Here is a 22,894-nt window from a genome sequence, read left to right as displayed (position 1 = left end):
CGCAAATATGTAATCTATAGGTCTTAACAATATATTTGAGCATAGAGGACTCATACTTATATAAGATTCATAAAGAAGCCTTATTTCCTTATCACAATAGCTGCATTATCATCTATTAGTTCATATATTCATTGTACATTCATTTTCTAATCAAAACATGATCAAACCCATATATCAAGTCTGTCATAAAAGATACTCATAACCAACATAATACCAATATAAATAACAAGGACATAACAACCATAAGAATCACATATGAACCAATACATTTACACATGAAATACCATGAAGAAGAAGCCATCATTAATGAATGTAAAATCCAACTAGGTGTTAGTGTAGAATTTCTTGGAAGGTGTACTGAAAACACTTCACTTATGTCACTAGGTGACACATGACCCTAACAAAAACTTGTGACTGATTGCGCTTTATATCTGTAGTAAAATGTGGAAAAACCTGCAACAAAAATAACATATACGATCCAAAACAACAAACATCAATATAGATATCCAATACAATAACCCAAACGGAAAGACTTTAAGATGAATAAATTCTTTTATTGATGACACCCAGTGAAGGAGATCTACAAAAGGGTCTACAAATCCCCCTCTATGGGATGGGTCCCTTGATGTCCTTGATGCTTCAGTAATCGATATTCTCTGTCAGTATGTGAACAACCCAGAACAATGTGGAGAACTCATATGGGAGCTCAAAATAAAAGAGACAATGATGGTGATGATGATAATGATCATGGTGAAGAATGAATTAAAAATCCTCCTCTTTATAACAAAGTATTGAGTTAATCTCGAAAATGGAGAATAATAAAATAATCGTCACCAAATTAGGATCTAACCATTAGGAATGCTTTATTATAATTTTTGGAGAGAGAAAAGATATTCAAAATGGTCAACTATCTTTATTTAGAAATAATTAACAAATTGAGTGATTTATTAATTATTTCATGACTAAGAATGGTTTGAAATTGAAATAATTATTAAATAGTGATTTAACAATTATTCCAGTAATAGAAATAAGGAATAATAAATAAATAGTGATTTATTTAATTATTCCTAGGGGATTTAATCAAATGTGACAACGAAAAATTATTTAAACAATGATTTAATAATTATTCCTAGAGAAAATTAAGTAAATAATAATTTATTCAATTATTCTCATGGGCTTTTTAGTTTTAATCAGAAAATAATTTAATAAAAATAATTTTCTAAATCATTTCCCATAATGAAAGTGATTTTTTATCTCTAAACCCCACGGGGGTAGGCGAATTGGTAATCACAATGCGATGAAGTTTGTTAGAAAGGTGAGCTCCATATTGAAGGTCATGAGTTCAAATCCCCCAGACTAACCCTGGAGCTGTATAGAGGGGTGGACGCAGCTCCTAATGGTTATAGAGGTAGTGGTCAGAATTGACCCCGTGTAACACGAGTCGCAAGGTTTCCCCTGTTGCTGATTCCACTGTAATAAAAAAAAAATTGATTTTACTATGGTGAAATTAATCCTACATGCTGTATTTTGATCCACCCAGTTAGAAATGGCTAGGTGTTCATTTTTTAGTGATAACACTAGTTATGGGAATTCCACGAACCACCCGACCAGAGATTGGTTGAAATAAATATTTATTTTAGCCAATCACCCCCGCACCAAGCATGAATGTGAGGCTTATAACAAGACCAACGAGGGATTCTTGAGGCCAAACCACCTCAACCCTCATTAATAGAACCAAGATTTAATGTAATCCCCATAGGATCACTAGGCCTTAACCAAGCATGGATGCTTCCATATATCTCCACCTAAACCATGAGGAATTTGTCCATCTCAACCTATCAACTTTATCGTGTATCTCACCATTACCGGTCAAGTGATTCCTATGCCTATGAGGTCTCCACTCTTTGGGCTTTACCATATATTCCATCATTACTAGTCAAGGGATTCCTCGACCCAATCAAGGGTATTCACTACTAAGATGTATCATGTATCCTTCCATTACTGATCAAGGGATTACTAGGCTCAATTTATGTGTTCCAATCTAGGATTTACCATTTATCCCATCCCAAGATTCCTAGGCCTTGTGAATAATCCTGATACCACCCCACTTAGCTTTGAATCCATCTAGAAATCTAGCTCAACCAAATACAAGAGAACCCACCACACCATGGCTATCTATAAATGGCAAGGCAAGGCTAAAGAACATTGTCACACCTGGAAAAACCCATTCCAATAATAACATGAGAACCAAAAATAGACAAGCATGTACCATGCACGCCACATATAGTAAGGAAATCACACATACATATCAAACCTTGGAATTAATCCCATTGTAACTACCTGATCCTGATCTTCCTTGCTTGTCCTTTGATTCCCTTTTCCTTCTTTGATCCAATTCTAGAGTGCTCCAAGAATTTGTAAGTGTCCAAGAGTATGAGAGAGAGATAGAGAGTAGAGTGAGAGAGCTCCAAAACTAAACTAACAAAAAAGGTACCAACTAATCCTCAGAAGCCCTTTTATTAATGAGGCCTCTATTTTCTTCAATTTTCCATTATTTTCCTTCATTTTCTTCCTCACATGCAAAATGCAACCTTTCGCCTTCCTTTTCTCCAAATTTCCATTATTTTCATAAATAAAATTTCAATTAATGCCTCATGTTTTTTCAAAGACTTTGTCATTTCCTTTGCCAATTTCCTTAGCTAGAATAAATCAAATGAACATCCACACTAGGATGTTTTCCCCAACATTAAGCTTCGAATAAGTCTCCCATGACCTTGGTTATTATTCTTCCTTTATTAAATTTATTACATGAAAATTTAACTAGGGATGTTACAGAACCCTCCCCCTTAGGGAAACACCACCTTCAATGTTAAATGACACTTACAATTGATAATATTGTTGAGAAGCAAACCATACTGCCCATGGAGCTTTATAACTTAGCTCGGTGTAGTATTTACAATGATCAACCTACTGAGAAGCAAACCAACATGACAACATAAAAGCATGAAAACCATACCAACATGACACCCATACCAGTTATTGGAGCATTATAGTATATCTCATGGTGGTATTAACATCCATATACATATGTACATATACCAAAACATCACACCAAAACATATGCCAAAAACATTCGGTCAACCAACAAATAGAGAATGATACATAGGCTGATGTAGCTTCATCGGGCCCAAAGTGCTTCCACTGCACTTTAACCTGCTTGATTGCTCAATTCCAGAGAGTGAGCATATTTTTTTGTAATATACACTAAGGTTCTGACTGGAATTCTCCATCTAACTCCACTTGCAATACATACCAATAAATCACCTGATGAACATCTTTACCATACTTCCTAAGAAAAGACACATGGAAAACATCATGGACTTTCATTGTCAGAGGTAGCGCAGGTCAATAGGATACTTATCTGATCCTTTCAAGAATCTTGAAAGGTCCACAAAAACGAGGTTCCATCTTGGCACATGATCCAATAGCCAAGGATCTCTTCTTGGGGTTGATGCAAAAATACACCTATTCCCCAACCTGAAACTCCTTAAACAACCTGTTTTGATTTGCATAACATTTCTACCTGTCCTGTGTTTCCTTTAGATTATTATTGATAACCTACATTTCATGTTCCATATCTACCAACATGTCCGGTTGTATCAATACCTTGTTCATTGGGTCACTCCAACTGATGGGAGTATTACAAATCTGCCCATATAGTGCGTCAATTAGATTCATCCTCAGTGACTTCTGATACCCATTGTTGTAGGAAAACTCGACCAACGGAAGGTACTCATCCCATGTTCTCTGCTAATGCATTAGATACATTTTCAACATGTCCTCCAATATCCCATTGACCCTCTCTATCTGTCCATCTGTCTACAGATGATAAGTTGCACTGAAGGCCAACTTTGTCCCCAAACCTGCAAACAACTCCTTCCAAAACTTAGAAGTGAACTTAGCATCCCTGTCTAATAAAATATTCCTCAATACACCATGAAACCTCACTACATCTCTAATGGATACATGTGCCATATCACTCGATGAATATGTATACTTTACTGGAAGGAAGTGCGCTACCTTTGTTAACTCGTCTACCATAACCATGATAGAATCATGCTTTCTAGATGTCCTCGACGCTTTCAACAATATCGTGGAAGCATCTGAAACATCTCTTTCGGTGTGTCCTGGTCTTGCGAATCCAGGTCTCTCCACAACCTCCAATGGTTGAGTAATTCCTTGGCGATTAACGTCAAGTCCTCCTCCTTTGTACCCCATCTTGTTAAGGACTATCATTCTAGTTCCTAGAATTGACACCTCTACATTTCCAACAAAAATAGTGTCATGTGAAGATGAAACTGAAGAAAAATCACAATTGTTCACCTGAACTGTCAATTTGGAAATAGGTGATGAGGGCTTCTTTAAGCCTACATTACACTTCAACTCCTGCAAGGCCTCTATCGTGTCTTGTAGCTGAAGCTGCAGTCTCTATTTCTCCTCTTTATCATTGCGTAGAAGCATCTTCAATTCAACATTATCTGCTTGAAGACTCTGGTTCCTGTGCTTCACTTCTTCCAGGGCCTCATCCGTGGCTCGCAACTGAAGTGGCAATCGCTCCTTTTCCTTTGTCTCTTCTTGTAGAGCTCCATACATTATGTCCATATTTTTGAACACTCTGAGCATGGCCTCGTACATCTCTTTGTCATCCTCCATTACTTCACATTCCATTGTTCACGCTCACAATTCATATCCACACCAAAATTGCTCCAATACCAAACTTGATCCGAGTTGACTCAAGTTCCAAATTTAACCAAGATATTTTTCTTCTGTGATGTAGTTATAATTGTATTTTAGAAGATAATAAATGAACATATATGCATTCCTAAGCAAATGGAAACATAATTATTATCAACAAATCATAAACAAGAGACATTGATAACAAACTTTGTCCAATGTGGACTACGTCTCCAGACCCATTGTCAATATGGTGTTGGTCGCCTCATCCAGTGCTGGAAATGGTGAATATGTACAGGGACTATGTTTTATGTCATACAAGCACATGTGGCCTCTACATGAGGGGAAAAGTATCTCCACGAGATGTTCCTCTACAGGAACTGTCACTCACAATAAACCTCCTATCAGCATGACATAATCTTACACATGGTGACAATGAGTATCCTGCCATCATGGCATCAAAGGGATCTCAACCAAAACACCCCTGGTAACAATGAGCATCTCTCCATGATGGCAAAAAATGGATCTCAATCAAAACATACATAAAAATCCATGATGAATACATCTCACATGAAATAGACACAAAGATTTTGCATCATACATCAAGCAAGAATCAAAACAACATAGTACATCTCACAGCAAATGATCAAAGAAGTACATGACAACAACACTTCATATACCTCAACTCTGATGCTTCTTGAAGAATGGAATACTCACTTGTTGGATATGAATGCACCATCAAAATTGTGGCGTCGAATGGCATAGAGTCGATAGTCCATGCTTTGAAATATGACATCATCACTCCAATTTGGAAAATGGCCAAAAAATAGAAGGCTCAACTACAAAAAATGACTGCACCACTGAATTTGTGTCCTCAAGAGGTGTCAAATCAACAATCCATTTTTTGATTTCTGATGCTGAAAAAATCTGGGCCTATAGGAATCTTTTAGATTCCCCCGTGATTCTCCAAATATTCCATCCTCTGGGTTGACTGGAGATCTCCAACTCAAAATGAAAAACTCATCTTTCCATTGAGATCCTTGTGAAATTCTGAGAAGAATGAGTATAAAGTTGCCTACATTTTAGATCTGGGAAATTTCAGCCTCCAAGGAATCTAGAACATTCCCTCAAGATTCTCGAAGATTCTCCTCCGTCAGGAATCTGAAAATCCGCTGCTCAAAAGGTGAATCCAACCTCGCCATTTCATTCTTTGCGAAAACCTAAGAAAACTACTATAAACTTGATTACATTTTGACACTGAGAAAAATTACCTCCCAAGGAATCTTTGACATCAAGAGAATATTCACTGTCTTGAAAAGCATGTCAAGGTTCTGCCTCTTAGAACTGCATCATGGTTCCACTCGCATGTGGTTCCGTTGCACAAAATTTCATTCGCAGCCTCTCCATTTCGTTCACTGCACACTCCGTTTGTTCCCTTCCTCCCTGTCACTGCACTGAAGGCCGAGTTTAAATTATGGTGGGGTGGTGGACTTTGCAAAGCCACCACCTTGGCATGAGAGTTTTGTAGAGGAGTAAAAGCAGGGAAGTCAGGGTTTGAATCCCCTGCCCTCTGAAATTAGTTTGACCATTTAATTTAACCGCAACATTTAGTTTGGGTCACATGAAGGGATGGTTATCCTTACCATTAACCACTGGTGATTCATTGCAAGTTTTGTGGTTTGGTTGGGCCGCCCATGGAGTGGGCCAACCACATGGCTAGGTGGGTTAGATTCCCGCTAGCCCATCAATGTAATACAATGGTTGGGGCTTCAACCATGGGTTTCGGCAGGGTTCATGTCGCATCAACCCAAATATATATAAAGTCCAATAGAGGTGGCAGGGGTCATGGCCCGCCATCTATTTTAATATCTTTTTATTTTTATTTTTTATAAATAATAGCCCCTTTTCTAATTTTTTCTAATATAAGGGTTATTAGACAAATTATGTATCCAACAAATTCACCTTCTCCTCGGGTGCTAGGTTCCATGTCCCGAACTCGGTAAATTTGTAGGACAATTAAACTTGACCCACATGGCAACTTTGACCAAAACTTTGACTGGCTCTATCTCCCTCAGATGAGCTCATATTTGAGTGTTGTTTGCACCGTTGGAATCATGGCGATGAGCACTTTAGTCTGGTGTTGGTTTGAGAGTAATCTGACCACTTTGAATTTTGACCATTTATGAGCCTTCTTGGACTTCTGCATGTGTCTGGAGCCACCTCGATCATGCTTTGAATGCTCATAAAAGTTCTTTAATTTTCCAATTACTTCCTCAAGTTACCGAGGCTCATCATACTCAATATGATCTCTAAATTCTAATGGTTGTCTACTAACAAATATTTGAACTTTGGCCTTCTCATCTTTGATATATGGTACATACCTCAATAGCTCCAGAAACTTGGTCGTGTACTCCTCATCTTTCATTTCTCTCATATTTATCTCATAGAATTCCTTGGTTTTGTTGCCATAGTACCTCCCTGACAAGTACTTCTTCCTTAAAAGTCTCTTGAATTCATGCCAACTCAAGTCTTCTATCCTGATATCTCTAACACGCTTCACATCTTCCCACCATATGTCTGCATTCCCTTTGAGACTAAATATAACTATTCTGGCATTCATATTATCTCTGTACTCATGTAGTTCAAATAATTTCTTCATCCTAGGTATCCATGATTTTGCATCCTCTCGCTTCTTCAAATCCCCATGAAAGGTCAGTGGCTTCGCTTTGTTGAACTCATTTGGAAAATATCCTCTATCACTCCTTCTATAAGGATGATCACGATGACGATCATAGTGCCTGTCAGAACCAGAACTACAATAGAACCTATCTCCATCACCTATCATATCAAGAGTATCCAATAGTCTACCATATTTGATCGTGTCATCCCTATCCGACCTATGACTACAATGAAATCTACTCCCATATGCTGCATTAGTTTTGTGCTCTTGGCCATGGCTGATTTGAAGTGGTTCCTTACTTTGCAATTCTGAAAAACTATGAAGGGTTACTACATTGACTTATGGTTGTTTCTCCCGTGCCTGAAGATTTTGTCATTATCTGCCTTACAAATTCTTATTTCTGCCTTCAAAATTCTCAATGTGCCTGCCAAGTCAAAAGACTATCCAACACCATGCTACTCATCTGATCCATAGGGAGAGTCTACTGAACTATAGTCTACCATCTTGCTAGTAATATTTGGTCTCTTTCTTGCAAGTAAACCATGTCAGGTAAAAAAAAACATAACAAATAAACATACCTCAGTATAGTTCAGGCAACGATATCTCATTTGCAAGATCAACCAGATTAGCATGATACATGTATAATCATAATCAAAACAGCATATAGACATCATTTCAACAAATATCCAGTTATCAATGACTGATCATACCAACCACATACCCTGAACTCATTCATGACAACTGCGACCATATGAATGTATGCATAACAATACGTAAGAATTGACATGCACAACCAATGTATAATTGACATACACTCATGATGACCACATCCAATAGCACACCATCCACTTTCACATGGTCATACCATTGCAACCATGACCACCACCATGCATACACAATAAGTGCATATACCACAAGCATAGAGAACACATATATGCAACTAACATGAATGCATGACCAACACACAACCCATCTAGTCCAAGGGGTGAACAATGCTCTGATACCACTTTGTAACATCCTCCTCCCACACTTACCTAGGTTAGTCGGTCCACTGGGGTAGACATGTGACAAGAGGCTACTATGATGAGATTCAACTCCCCATGTATAGTTAATAAAGTGAAACCAACAAAACCAAACCAATTTTACCTTCCACACATGCTACAAAACCTTCAGGAGCCAACCAATCCTTCCACGTGACCAACCCCTAAGACAAATTGAAATTTCATTGATATGGACCCCCATTCAGTCCCATGAAAATCCATGCATGTGGTTGAGTCCTTCCTATCGCTCCCACAACAAGGCATGCCAATGACTGTTGACTTTTTTAGCTAGTTCTCAGCCAGCAACCCCAAATTCTGTGCCACTTTTTTAGGGCCAGGACTGAGGCCACTTCCCAGAACTTCATGAAATTTTTATAAATGATCAATAATAATTGAATAAAGATATTAATTCAATCATTGGTACAAGTACTTGATCTTACCCTACTATCCACGACAAGCATTTTGTCAAACATGTCACAAATATGTAATCTATAGGTCTTAACAACATATCTAAGCATAGGGTTCTCATACTTATCTAAGATTCATAAAGAAGCATTGTTTCCTTATCAAAATAGATGCATTATTGTCTATTAGATCATATATTAACTGTACATTCATTTTCTAATCAAGACATCATGAGAGACATACATCAAGTCTGTCATAAAACACACTCGTAGCCAACATATAACCAACAAAAATAACAAAGATATAACAACCATCATAATCACATATGAACCAATGTATCTACACATGAAATACCAAGGAGAGGAACCCATTATTAATGAATGGAAAATCCAACCAGATATGGGACTTCCACAGACCACTCAAACACAGATTTGTTGAACCAAATCTTTCTTTTAGCTAATCACCCTCGTGCCATATTCCAAGCATGAATGTGGGACTTAAAACAAGAACAACCAGGGATTCCTGATGTCAAGACACCTCAATCCTCATGAATAGAACCAAGCTTTACCGCAATCCCCACCGGATCACTATGCCTTAAGCAAGCATGGATGCCTTCGGACTCTCCACCTAAACCATGAGGAATTTTTCCATCTCAACCTTTCAGATTTACTATGTATCCTGCCATTACCGGTTAAGGGATTCCTAGGCCTATGAGGTCTCCACCCTCTGCACTTTACCATGTATCTAACCATTACCGGTCAAGGTATTTCTATGCCCAATTAAGGGCATTCACTACTAAGATTTACAATGTATCTCACAATTACTGGTCGAGGGATTCCTAGGCTCAATCGAAGTGTTCACATCCATGATTTACCATGTATCACATCTCGGGATTCTTAGGCCTTATGAATAATTCTAAGATCACCCCACATAGATTCGAATCCTTGTGGAAATCCAACTCAACCAAATACAAGAGAAACCACCAGACCATGGTTATCCGAAAACGACAAGGAAAGGCTGAAGAACATTGTCACACTTGAAAGAAACCCATATTAATGACATCTAGAGAACCAAAAACACACATGCATGTACCATGTATGCAACATCTAGCAAGGAAATCACACATGAAAATTGATACCTAAAAGTAATCCCACTGTAGCTTCCCTATCTACCTTATATATAATTTTGAGGCCACCCCACTCAGATTTGAATCCATCTAGCAATCCAACTCCACCAAATAAAAGAGAAACCACCAAACCATGCTTATCCAGAAACGACAAGGCAAGGTTGAAGAACATTGTCTGGACAAACCCATGTTAATGAAAACAAGAGAACCAAAAACACACATGCATGTACCATGCATGCCACATATAGCAAGGAAATCACACATGAAAATTAATACCTAAAAGTAATCATGTTGTAGCTGCCCTATCCTGCTCTTCCTTTCTTGATATTTTCTTCCCTTTTCCTCCTTTGATCCAATGCTAGAGTGCTCCAAGAACACTCTAAGTGTCCAAGAGTGTGAGAGAGAGAGTGTAGATAGAGAGATCCAAATGAAACTGACAAAAATGGTACCAATTGATCCTTAGAAGCCTTTTTATTAACGCTACCTCTATTTTCTTCTATTTTCCATTATTTTCCTTCATTTTCCTCCCCACTTGCAACATGTGACCTTTCACCTTCCTCTTCATCTAATTTCCATTATTTTCATAAATAAATACCAATTAATTCCTCATGCCTTTTCAAAGCCTTTGCCATTGCCTTTTCCGTTTTCCTTAGCCATCATAAACCAAATGAACACCCACACTAGGATTTTTTTCCCAACATTCAGCTTGGAATAAGTGTCCCATGACCTTGGTTATTATTTTTCCTTTCTTAACTTTATTACATGAAATTTTGACCAGGGTTGTTACAATTAGCCAAGCACCAGTTCTCGCATTACCAAAATTGCAGTAGCCTTTTCAAGTGGAGACAAATATGAGTGGGTATGTTATGGGAGATATATTGATGTAGGGAGGAAGGCCTGTATGCTACCGTTATTAAGTAATTCATGGGGTAGTCCTTAACAACCCTACCTATGATAATGAGCTATATGCCATGGTGAATGTTGTGAAGAAGTGGAAGCACTATTTGATGGGAAAGGAGACAACAATCCACATAGAACACTAGTCGTTACAATACTCGTAGGCCCAGAGTAATCTATAGTAGACCAGGCATTAGAACTTGATGGGGTTTCTACAACAGTTTAATTTGGTGATCAAGTATGAGGGAATCACAAACAAGTTGGTCGACATTATTTCATGGCAACCCACATCAAATATCACAACTTTGGTGACTCTTATGCACATGGAGCTATTCACCCATGATGTATACAAGGAGTCATATTCGAAAGATTGGGACTTTAAGGAGATGTATCAATAGTTGCAGAGTCAAGAGTCATGTGCATGATGATGATAACAAGGTTGACTATGATCTCTAGAATGGGTTACTCCACAAGCTGGATAAGCTTTGTGTTCCTAAAGGTGAGCAATTGCAGTTGACTAGAGAGGCTCACACCTCCAAGGTTGCAAGGGACTCTGGTGTAGGGAAAATTGTGGCTAACTTGTAAAGGTATGTGTATTGGCCCAAGATGAAATATCAAGTAGCTAGGTTCATAAGAGGATGCATGCTTTGTTGTAACAACGAGCCTACCAACAAGAAAGAGGGTCCATATCATCCCTTACCTATACCTACTTGTCTTTTGGAAAGCATTTCAATGGACTTTGTGGGAGGTTTACTGACAACGAGGAAGGGACATTACTACCTGTTCGTGGTAGTTGACAGGTTCAACAAGATGTGCGTTCTGATACCCTATAAAAGGACCACTAATAGGAAAGAAGAAACAAACTTGTTATTTGAACAGGTCTGGGAGCACTTTGGAATACCAGGGACCATAATTTCAGATACTGATACAAGATTTTTAATGCATTCTATATTACATTGTGGGATAATATGGACACAAATTTGAATGTATCTACAACATTTCATCCAAATACAGATGGTCAGATATAAGTAGTCAACATGAATCTAGTGAAGCCTCTAATGGCATACAACCAGAAGCATCCAAAGACTTGAGATTAAAATATGGTATATATACAACATTCTTACAACAAAGTAATCCACATGTCTACATGAATGTCTCCATTTGAGACTTGTTTTTTATATTTACCACCTTAACCTTTGCATATTACATATGGGCAATAAGGAGGTGTGAGGGAAGATCTTATAGGAGATGCTTTGAGGGCTGAAAAAGTTATAGAGAATATTAGGCAAATCCATTTACAGGTACAAGAAGTGCTGCAAAAGTCACAACAGAAGTATAAGACTAGGCATGATCAACAGAAAAAATAGAAGTCATTTAAGGTGGGAGACAAAGTATGGTTACAACTAACCAAGGAGAGGTTGCAAGGGCCTGGTAAGAAAATCAATGCTCTAAGGTATGGTGCCTTTGAGATACTAGAAAAGGTGGGTGATAATTCCTAATGACTCATTTTACCACCATATATACACGGTTACTTAGTTGTGAATGGAGAGAATTTGAAACTCTATGAGCCTTCCTTGCTAGATAAGGAAGAGGAACAAGTCTTACCTTCTGTGGAGGATTTAACAATAGTTGTTTAGGCAGAGTTGAAAACAGATACATTTTTTCAGAAGAGGTCCCAAACTACAAGAGAGGGGTAGCATGACATTTGGCAGATGGATTGGAGGGACAACTTCCAGGAAAAGCTAAATGGTACACCAGAGATAAGGTGGAGGAAATATTTCCACACCTAATTTAGTACAAGATTTTGGGGACCAAAAGCCTACCAAACTGAGGAGGTGTGATCCATATCAGATCATTATATTTGTTTTCATCCATCTCGATGCATTTGGAGTGGAAAAAGTGGAGGAATCAACTCATAGGACCATTTTTATGAGTGGGACCGAGTTTGGCAAAACAGGGTCTAAAATCGTCTAGGAGCGTTTTGAGGCATCAAACAATGTTTTTCCTGGGTAAATATTTCCCAATTTGGTGCCACATTATCTTACGCTATTCTACACAAATATATCTTTCCAATGGTGCAAGAAGCGCGTCAATCGGAGTCTGTATGCAAAAGTTATGCCACTCAGAAGTTGACCTTCCTATTATTACACCTATAGTTCAAGAGGATGTCATTTCAGCCCCCATTATTCTTGGAAAAGGGCTAGCCACGTGATTATGATGTAAAAGAATCTAGAATATTCTATATTGTGACTCTAATTAAGAGTTGATATAGTCAAAATTAACCACTAGTAGGCTATCCGGGTGTGTTATAACAAGATCACTAGGGGGAAAGAGCCATTCCATTCTTTCAAGAGAATTTTGTTCCATAGTTGAGTAAAGATAGCCAGGAGAGGTAGGAGGTAGAGCACACAGAGAGGATCTATGCACTAAGTCCACCCACAGTCCACAAACATTACTTCTTTGTACCTGCAACCATATTTCCAAACAGAGAAAGAGAGCGAAACAACCTTACCTTCCATCTGTGTTTTCTTTTAAAGGGTTTCTCAGAGAGCATATCTTGTGTCTTATCTGTGTGTGAGAGCTTATTTTGTCATTCTCTACTATTTTTCATATTTTTTATTTGCATGCATGCACTAATTACAGTTAAATCTACAGGTCTTAAAGTTTAATAAAATTGTAAGTATAGAATCTCATATTTTTAATATAATATTATCAGATCTCTTATGACGAACTGTCGAGTGGAATATCTATGACAGTTTACAGATCAGATATCAATAAAAAAAATCATCAATTAAAATTACATAAATAATAATAATAATTATTATTATTATTATTATAATATTTAATTATAATTAATAATTAAATTAGCTTAAATATATTTTGACTCTCGATCTACCAAGTGTTGGGATTAAATTTATTGACATAGAAAATTCTTTTAAAGTGAAAAAATATTTGATCCTTCTCAACTTGATAGATCTGGAGTTAAAATAGATGTAGACTAATTTAATTTGATTTATATAGTGGCACTATACGAATAATTTTTTTTTGTCAAAACATATTTTATGATGTGAGCTTTGAGAGGGGAAGTGAGATCATATGGATCTTGGGGAGAGAAAAAAAAACTAGTAAAAATAATTGGTAAAAATCCAAATAGAAAAGAAACACAAATCTAGATGCAATGACATACAAATGGGTAAATTAAATCAAAGATCAATGGCAGTAGGTTGAAATGCATTGGGGAATCGCTAGGAAGTGTTTATTGAATCAAATCAATGATAGTGAGTTGAAAGATGTCGAGGAATCACCAGAGATTGCCTATTATAATATTTGATAAGTAGTAGCCTTGGAGTGCTTTATCTACTTCTTCAATTTCAATATAACATTGTGAGAAAAAGGTTGAACAAAGCAAGGAGGCATGTGGCTAAACGAATGTGGAGTGTCATTCACATTCACCCCTCAAAAAAACCATAAGTTATTACTCTCACCAGATCCTTGATTTTCCATGCCTGGCTCTTCAACAATGAGGACTTAAAGTAAATGGATTAGATCTATGTAAATTGTACCCACTTAGTTATTGTTCTCTTCTATTTTATTTATTTTATTTTTAAACATTGAAATATCTTTCCTGTCAAATTTCATTATAATGCACAAGTTTCATGCCGATAGAATGCACTTTTCCTTCACAAACTTCTATACACATTGGTGTTAGATGGGAGAATTTTTTTTATTGCTACAAGCAGTTTTTTGAAATACTCCAAAAGTTTGAATTCAAGATATTCTGCCGAATATATTTTGATTACTTTGCAGCATCAAGCAGGGAAGAAAATCCCTTATGATTCAGAGCTTAGACATAAACGAAGACTTGAAATTTAACTCTAGACTGATAATCTTGTAATGCATAGAAACACAAATTTATGGTCTAAAATGTCTAAAACCCCAAGACCCTGATAAATTTTAAGTTAATAAAATGTATGAATGGAAACCTGTAATCGATCTAAGTTAATAAATTAGAGGCTAACCTATCTAGCGTAGAGGTGTTGAAGTTTACAACTAAATGTTACAAATAAAAATTGTTTATAATGAGGCATTCCAACTAAAAAATATGATCGATCTAGCCATTTACCTGAGCTTATTTTGAACACTAGCTCACGAGAGTGTACTCGAAAATTCACTTTCAAGGGGAAATTCGCTCTGCGGCTAGATATGCATCACAAAATCCTATCATGAGGAATGGAAACTACTCTTGTTTTCACAGGCCAATTCTGTCATGACAAAAATGAATAATTGCATTTTGTTTTTTTCTATTTATACCATCTCAAATTTTGGTGGAGTGTTTTAATTATAATATCAAACTCTCATTTGAGAGTTTAGATGGAATATAAACTCTCGGCTCAAAGATTTTACGTGGAATCTGAACTCTCGACCAAGATTTTTTGCCTGAGGATAAATTTTTACCAAACTTTCAATTGAGAGTATTAATTTGAATCTAAAAATCTTGGCCAAGAGTTTTAAATGGAATCTAAACTCTCGACCAAAAGTTGTAGTTAGAATCTAAACGTTCATTCGAGAGTTCGTGTCTAAGAATTTTTTTCTCAAACTTCTCGACGAAAAACTTGTTTAACTATCATCCGATAGATTTAACCTCGTCATTAACCCTGCTAAACTCTCAATCGAGAAGTTTTTAAAATATTGGCCAAGAGTCCAATAAACATATTGCGACTTATCCCTACATACCAAAATGTGTTTCCCATTTTTTCATTTTCACACGTAAGTAATTTCTAGAACATTATGATAAATTTGTAGAACATTTATATTGTTTTTCCATGTAATATGGGAGATATGTTACATATGGTATTAGAGATAAGCATGTTAAAATACTATGGCCTTTGAGTTGAATACACTTTTATTAATTAAATAAATGCTTGTGTTCACACAAAAAAAGAGAAGAATTGTACAAGATAAATAGAATGGAAGAACCAAAATGAGGTACACATATTGGAGAAGAGGAAATTTATGTAAATTTGGGACAACAAGTGAAAGTACACACTGGAGAGTTATTAAACATAACGAAAAATTTGTAGACAAAGCTGGTAAATCTACATGATGGACATGAACAACTGTTGAAAGCTAGTGTTAAACAAGAGCATCTTATTAGGAATCTAACTGAAAAATATAATTCCAAATTAGTAGAAATAATGAGGAATGAGGAAAACAAAGGGGAAAAGTCTAAATGAAATTTTCCAAGGAAATGGCAAAAAGCAAGGAGGAAAAAACTGAAGAAGGGGAGGAGCATAGTTTGTCAAAAGTTCACACAAAATCAGGAAAGACACCCAAAATAGAGCTTCATGGAGAATTTAAAAATATCAAAGCCTGAACTTTTTATGGGGAGATAGAAGAAGTAGTTGAAGCATGGTTGCTCTATATTAACATGTACTTTCAAGTGTATGACTATGCTACAAATTTTAGATCCAAGATGACTACTTATTAGTTGTAGGGGAAATCATCATTGTGGTGGGAGGAAATGAGAATAGTTCATAACATAAAAGGTAGAGAGGTTAATTGGGAGGAATTCCAGGTGTTGTTTAAAAAAAGTATTTGAATGAGTGCTCTTTTGAGGATAAGGCTAAATAATTCTATGATCTAAAACTGGGCCATATGTTGATAGATGAATCTATAACAAAGTTCAATCACCTATTATGATATGTGTTGTACCTAAAAGAAGAAAAATCAAAAGTACAATGTTTTCTAAAATACCTTCCACTCTCCTTTAAAGAGAAAATCAAGTACGACAATCCAAAAGATATGGAAGAAACCATTAGGAAGGACATGAACTACTATCAACAAGCCAAATAGATAATTGAAAATCTAAACTATTTGTCGAATAAGAAGAAGGAAAGAATGGCTGAGTGTGGAAAATCTGGGACATTTAAACATCCTTGTAAAGGTGGTAAAAAACAAAACTTTAGCAGAAACAACAACCAAACACTAATAACATAGAACTAAACCCAAGCTAGGTCTAAACATGAAGTAATCATAATTAAGATATTTAATGGGAAGGATAGGGAACCTTTAAAATGTTGGGGATGCAGAGAACCCCATTTGTTGTGGAATTTACCCTATATCACTAGATATTTGCAAAACCTACAGAACCTCCAATAGGTCTGCATTGTCAATGATGTGGCTAGAAATATGCATCACATCAATGCAACTTTTGAAGGATGCCAAGAAGAGAATTAATCCACCATGGTGGAGATAGAAGGTACTATTTTTAACCAATTTGTTTATGTATTAATATACCATGGTGCTAGCTTGAGTTATGTTAGCTCTTAGGTGGTAGAAAATTGTAAGTTAAAGTCTCAAAAATATGGGAATTCGTGACTGGTCCAACTAGCCACTAGAACGAAAGAGAAATTTACTAATTGGGTAAAGGCATGCCCAATTGTACTAAATGAAAATTAGAATGCTATGAGTTCGAATATACTACCATTAGGCTCATATAACGTTCTAGTGGGGACAGATTGACTAGAGGGGCATTGGGAAATTGTTAATTTCCTTGATAAAATTGCTACCTGCACATTAGAAAATGGGAAAACCCATATTATAAATGGCATACCCAGGCCCATGTCTATGTGCCAAATATATGCATTATATTTGAAGAGGGATGCAAGGAAGAGATTACAAATTTTTTCTATTCATGTGGAAGACCACTCATTAAACAAATCAACTAAGTGTATATATGAATAAGAAGTTGTGCAAGAATATCAAGATGTATTTCTCGCCAAAATTATTGGTTTTCCACCTAAAGGAGAGATGGATTTTTCCATATAACTGATACCAAGAGTAGCATGGATATAAAAGGCTTCTTAGGCTTCTTATCGAATGCGTGTACTAGAACTAATAATGTTGAAGATGCAGTTGTAGGAATTATTAAAAAAAGGGTACATCATACCCAATGTGTCACCATGGGGTGAACCAGTCCTTTTTGTAAAGAAAAAGGATGGAACTTTTAGGTTGTGCATTGATTACCATCAGTTGAACAAGATGCGTATTAAAAATAAATATCCCCTATGCCAAATAGATTTGTTTGACCATGTCAAGGGAGAAAATTATTCTCTAAAATAAACCTTAGATATAGTTACAACCAACTAAGAATTGAAAGGAAAGGCACACCAAAGACAACCTTTGGTACGGACATTAAGAATTTACAGTGTTACCTTTTGGAAATATGAATGCACCTCCTACCTTCATGTGTTTGATGAACAATACATTTAGTAAGTTCCCCGATAAGTTTGTATTAATTCTTAGAGTTGATATTTTAATCCATTCCAAGACCCGGGAAGAGCATACGAAACACTGGGGAATAATGCTATAGACCCTACGTGAACACCAATTATATGCTAAATTTAGCAAGTGTAAATTTTACCAAGACAGGATACAATAACCTGGGCATGTAATCTTGAAATACGGGATAATAGTGGATCCTAGAAAAGTAAAGTTCATCCTTGATTGGACAATTCGAAAATATGTGGAAAATATAAGGTCATTTATGGCAATCACTGGTTATTTTCGTAGATTTATAGAAGGTTTCTCTAAGTTAGTGTACCCTATAACTTCATTTTAGAAGAAAGAAGTAAAATTTATGTGGACACAAAGATGTCATGAATTTTTGAGAAATTGAAATACTTACTTACTAATGCCCCTATATAAAAAATAGTAGACCAAAATAAGGATTTTTCGGTATCCATTGATGCTTACTTCAAGGGCCTTGGAGTTGTTCTTATGCAGGAAGGACACATGGTGATATATGAATCTTGAAAAATAAGGGATAATAAATGAAAATATGTACTCTATGAACTTGATTTTTCAATAGTCATTGATTCCCTTAAAATGTGCAGACGTTAGTTTATTGGTAATAAATTTACTTTGGTCATTGATCATATATGTTTAAAATATTGTTTCAACCAACCTAACATGAATACTAGGTAGGTCATCAGGTGGATGGCCTTCCTAAGTGAATACAATTTTGACATTAAACGCATAAAAGGGAAAGAAAACAAGGTGGAAGATGCTTTGAGTTGAAGTTTGAAACAAATATGTGTGGTGATAGTGAGAAAAACTAAAACAAATTTTGTTGAATAAATAGAGAAGACAGCAATAGAAGATCATAATTATAATCAGATTGGTGAAAATATGAGGAGTGAAGTTGGTTAAATAAAACAACATTATTATGCAATTAATGAAAAAGGACTATTGATGTAAAAATACACACATTATATCCCAAATGTGGATTAAAGTAAAAGATTAATATAGGATGAGTATCACAAAAGACCATATGCAACACATCTAGGATATCAAAAAATCAATATTGCTCTTAGAAAATAATTGTTTTGTCCAGGAATGAAAAAGGAAGCTATTAAATATTTGGCAAGGTGTCAAGAAGGTCAGCTGGTGAAGGCAAGGCACCAACACCCAACCATATAGTTGAACCTCCTACCTATACTAGAGGTGAAGTGGGAAGTGATATCATTAGATTTTATTACTCGACTGCCAAGGACAAAGAGGAAACATGAATCTATTATGGTAGTTGTAGCTAAGTTAACTAAAGCTTCTCATTTTATAGAAATTCAATATACTTAAGGAGTTACAAAAGTGGCATAAGTATTCATGAATACATTTTTCAAACTTGATGGTGTGCCAAGGACAGTTATATCAAATAGGGATGAAAATTTCAGCTCACATTTTTGTAGAGCATTGTTTGCTGAATTGGTACACAACTAATATTTAGCACTACATACCATCCATAAACATATGGGAAAGTGGAAAGGGTTAACCAAGTCGAAATGATACATATGTATGTAATGAAGCAACTCGCAAAATGGAAGAACTATCTACATTTGTTAGAGTTCACCTATAACAATGCATATCATGCATCACTCAAGATGAGTCCCTTTAAGGCTTTAAATGGAAGGAAATGTCATGTTCCTTTAAGTTAGAGTTGGCTTGAGGATAGAATTATGATAGGACCATATCTTTTACAGGAAATGGAAGATATGATGAAAGGGATCAGACATAATTTGAAAGTAGCACTAAAAGAACATAAGTATTACATTGATAAAAAAAAATGACACATCATGAGTTTCAAGTGGGTGAACATGTTTATGATAAACTTCCACCCAGAAAGAGCTCCTTCAATTTAGGGATTTATATTAAACTAACCCCTTGATTTTGTGGGTCATTTGAGGTATTAGCCATCGTAGTGTCAATAGCCTACTAGCTAGAACTACTAACCCATATTAAGATTCATAAGTTGTTTCATGTCTCTCTATTAAAGAAAGTATACATGATACGACTCATATAACTAGTTGGAATGTTATATAGGTCAAATTGGAAGGATACTTCAAGATCGAGTCACTACAAATTTTGGAGCGAAGGGAGATTATACTCTAGGATTGAGCCATTTCCCATGTTAAAGTGAAATGAAAGAAATTTTGCATTAAGGAGGCAACCTCAGAAATGGAGAATAAGATGAAGGAAATATTTCCTATGTATTCCTAAGTTGATAGAAGCCTAAAATCATTAAGGGCAATGTCCCTTTTTAGGGGAGGGGAGATGTAATACCCCTCGGAATTTACTCAGTGACTCAAAGTTTAATTTATGGCTCTACTACATTAAAATTATAATTGAAAACTTAAAGGGATAAACAAACAAGAACACTGGAGTAAATATTTATTTTTAAAATTAAAAGAATAAATTATTTTTGGCATCTTAATCCTCTTAGAAATATCTTAAAGGTTGACATGTGAGATTAACTCCTAAATTTCAGGAAATGGTTGAAATTAGTTATGCCCAGAGGGGCTGGAAAAAAATGTAGAAAATACTCATTTTTCCATAATTTCAAGAGAGAATTTTTGGAAGATATGGACCACCAGTAAATATTACATGACTGGAGATAAATGTCATGAGGTGGACCCGATAAAAATAACTGTAGCAGATAAAAATAGTTTCTTTTGAACAAGAAATCCAGTGGGAGATAAAGATTGGTTTGGAACTGAGATATTGGGCACAATGCTGCTAAAGGGTTCAGGAGGTTAATTGAGAAGGATATACGAATTGTTTCTTGATAGAAGGTAGTGGATCTCCAGGGGAAGTAACAAAAAAGTTCGTTCAAGGTTGGGAGGAATGTGGAAGCCTTTAACATATTTCATGGAAGAATATAGATATGTATTTGAATGATCTAATTTATGAATGATAAAAAATTTAATAATTAGTTTGTTTTAGGAGAAGTTAGAGAAGATGGTTACTGTGAAATTAAAATAGTTTTGGAAGTGAAATGGTTAAATGAAAATGGTACGTTTTACTGGCCATTAGGTATATATGTACTTATATAAGTATATCTAAAAAATTTATAGTTACTTGTGTTTTTTATAGGTAAACAAAGGTTATCAATGGCATTATTATACATAGATAAAGGTTAAATTCAAAACATCCTGAAACTAGAATGTTTTCTCTAGAGGCAGTAGATTAGATTGTTTATATATATATATATATATATATATATATATATATATATATATATATATATATATATATATATATATATATATATCTATAAACTAAGGAAAGAAAGAAATGTGTATGCTAAGGTTAAATGTCTAGGCCTAATAACAACAATAATTTGTTCTCAGGCCGAAGTAAAGGCAATCCTATACAAGGAAGAAATAGGGAACATAAGACCACGAGCACAGTTTAATTCACTGTCTTTGTTCTCTCCCACAATGAATTAAATTGTGTTGGTCTCTTTCTGGAAACCTATAATGTAAACTAGTAAAGTACACGGAGAGAATATACTATTGTTCAACTATTGAACATAGAAAGTATTTTCATAAATTATTCCTATAGGAGCTCATTTCTTGTAACTAGAATAAATAACTTTTCAAAACAATCATATTTAAATAACATTGCAAATATAAAGTAAATTATAAATATTATTTTGGAAAATAAAAGACACAATTATACAAGTTTCCTTTGGACATCACAGTAATTAATTGATACTGTAATATGAAAACCCTCATAGGGAGGGAAATCCCTTATACGTCCAACGATAAACCCTGAGAGGGGTGAAACAAATATTATATTAAAAATGGGCATTGTGCTTGATAATATTTACAACATGTCCAAACACAGAAGAAATAGTCTACAGCTAGGATAAGGCCCTCGATCCACATTAAAACCTAATATACAATATGGCTAACAAATAATAAGTGACAGGAACATCACGACATCAAACACTTGACAAATAATTGAAACATTTAATAACAACTTATAGACATTACAGGGAAAAGAACTCTCGACACCCTTCCAATAAGCTTTCACCTAAAAAAACGTGTTGCCATTGAAGCATACATGTGACGAAAAGGAGCAGGGTTAATAACTACTCCAAATTTATAAAAGATTTTCATCGAGAAGAAAGAAAATTAAGAACATAAGGTTTGAATTATTATACTTGTGGATGTAGAATAGAGCCTCTATATTCCCGCGAGAAAAAGGAATGTTTACTCCTCATCAACAATCCATATGAGAAGCTAAATAAAACCATTGTGAAACGATAACATCAAGGTTAGGGTTTGATAAACATACCATGAATAGATTAGCCATAATAACCTTCTGGAATGATCTGGAGTCAAACCAAAAACCCCGTAGAAGTTTTGTGTTGTGACCAGAGAGATACTTAACACAGAGATATGACACCTATGAGAATACTGGGGTAATGGTTAAATGCTAATGAAGGAAGGCATCGGGATACAGTAGAACCCTAATGATAAACAAAAGAGAACAAAATTTATGAGTAGAATTACCAAGTGAGAGAACTAGCACCATGCTAAAGTCATGCATGTGATCGCATTTGGACCTGGTTGGTTATCCAAGCAATGCCAATTGAAACATAACATTAATTTCATCAAGAAAAGCATAATTACCAAATTTGAATTTGAATTCAATTTGATATGGATTAAA

This window comes from Pinus tabuliformis, chromosome 7, assembly GCF_031772625.1.
Source record: "Pinus tabuliformis cultivar Carrire ecotype Pingquan chromosome 7, CPIR1, whole genome shotgun sequence".
NCBI classification, from domain to species: Eukaryota; Viridiplantae; Streptophyta; class Pinopsida; order Pinales; family Pinaceae; genus Pinus; species Pinus tabuliformis.
The sequence above is the reverse complement of the archived record's forward strand: the minus strand, read 5'-3'. Positions refer to the sequence as shown.